Raw genomic sequence first — 2,266 nt, forward strand, 5'->3', positions numbered from 1 at the left:
CTTATGACCATCAGAGATTTCTCAGGCTTGTATCAGAGTAGCCTGGTGGTCATTATGTGCAATAAAATTATGCAAAGAGCAGAAATTCTGGGATGACTGAGGAAACATGAAAGGGCGGAATGGGAAAGATGTAGATAGATCACCTCGTTGTCTCTCTTCCTATCATTGCACAATTGTTTCCTGTAGCATTTTCTCCATTCCCTATTATTTTGTCTAGTCCTGTGTGTTGAAAAAATGGGTTTCCTGTTGCATTTGTAGGCTACCCTATAACTTAATATATCTTGCTGTCAGCAGGTTCTAATATTAAGCCTGAATTTCCTTTCATTTCATTCCTTTCCTCCTATTTGTGTTGTGAAAAGCCAGCCGCCTCTTCAGCTGTTGATACCACAGTATTTGGCCTGAGAGGGGGAGTTCTGCTCAGTGTTTGGCATTCAGTGGGCTCTGTTTTACAGTGGAGACTACACTGGTGTTATCAATTACACCTGCGCTTGAATGTAAAGATTAGCTTAAAGAAAGATAGATGTCTTAAAATGTTCAGTGTTGGCCCCCTGGGGAGGGAAAGTTTCTAGATCACGTCAAATTTGACTTTATCTGAGAGTATATTGCAGTCAGATATTGTCCCTTTTTGATCTGCAAAGTAATCTGCAGAATCTAGGCAAGTTTTCTCCAAGGGAGATGTCACGGCCTGTTGCGAAATAACTCTTCATTTTCCAAAACACTCCTGTAGCTCAATCTTTCCCATACATGGAGTCCCCTCTCCTCGGCACACAGCAGTAATGATACTCGCTCTGTATATAGTGTCTGTGGGGTTTTTTTAATTTTTTATTATTATTTTTTTTTCTTTCACAAGAAAATGGGATCAGGCATTTTGAAAGCACTGGTGTTTATTCCAGGAAAAATCCATCCAAGACAAGTGAACCGTCAACACCTACTTCTCAATAAACAACTGTCAGGGTTTTGAGTAAATGAGGGCTGTGTGTGTGGGTGTGTGTGTCTGTTGGTTATTTAATTACTCCATGAGTCTCCTTGTATCCCTAGTAACCTTCATGTTTTCATTTGAGTTACACCATAGCTTTGCAGTTATTTTCCTCAAACCATCACTGGTTCTGAGACAAGATTGTTAGACAGCAGCCTGGCTTTGTTTGCTGCCCATGTTACTGTGGCGTGGGCAGAAAATTTAAACAGGCACCTATGACCCCTCTTGTGTGCTTCAGAGGGGGTTTTGTGCTGCTCTGATGCCTCTTAGGCTCCCTTACTAAGTCCTGCATTAAGCCCTCCTCTCCTGAAAGGGCCAGACTTTACTTCTTTCCCATCAGAATATATCAGTTGGAAAGGAGAATTTTTAGCTCTTTTATTCCCTTGACCAACAAAAAGCATTGTTGCATTAGCTCTTGCTGCTTGCCTGTCAAAAAAGTAGGCATAGGACACGCTTCAGCTAAATTTTGCAGCTTGTCTACTGGTCAGGGGTGCTGGTGCCAGACAAACCCACCCTCCAGTGGGGGAAAGATGTCTCGTCCAGGTCCTAGGGTTGCTGCCCTGGTGGGAGTGCAAATCAGATCACTGGAGTTTAAATTAAGTGACCCGCTCCTCTTATTTTCTTGGAAAGGGGCTCTCATTAAGTTACATGATTTGTGGTGGGACAGGGCCTTTAGAGAAGGTGATGAGCTGAGATGGTCAAAACTGCATGAGTTTCATCCAGTGTTTTGTCTTTTAAATTAAAGCTTTTCAGCCTGTGTTCATTTGAGGAAATAGTGCAGACAGCCTCACTTCAAAAAAACCCTAGAATTGCAAAAAAACCCTCTGAAACATCTTTACTAAAATAATGATTTGTATAATACTGGCAGTTAGAAGCTTCAGCCCAATTTGGGCTTCAGTTTTGCACTATAATCACTCTACAGCAGATTGACTTTGGTTGTATCAAAGACCAGAACATGCTGAAGTTAGTGGCGGATGCAAGAATACAACGATCACCAAACTCCTAGGTCAGTTAGACTGTGCTTACTTCCACAGTTCTGCATGTGTGTGTGTGTGCCAGATAAAATACCTAGAGGTAACAAGAATGAGAAATTGTCAAGTGAGAGAAACAGAAAAGGGACCTGAGTCCTCCAAAGGATGCCCAAGTAAGCGCCAAGGCTTGGTCCAGCATCAAGTGATCAGAATCTGATGACCATGTGGGTGGTAGACTCTGACTCCCCGTGCTCAGGTTAGATGTGTAACATCAGACAGTGCTCTCTCCCTTTCCATAATTATATGGGCTTTTTTCTCC

Source organism: Antrostomus carolinensis, unplaced genomic scaffold (genome assembly GCF_000700745.2).
Source record: "Antrostomus carolinensis isolate BGI_N321 unplaced genomic scaffold, ASM70074v2 scaffold30766, whole genome shotgun sequence".
Lineage (NCBI taxonomy): Eukaryota > Metazoa > Chordata > Aves > Caprimulgiformes > Caprimulgidae > Antrostomus > Antrostomus carolinensis.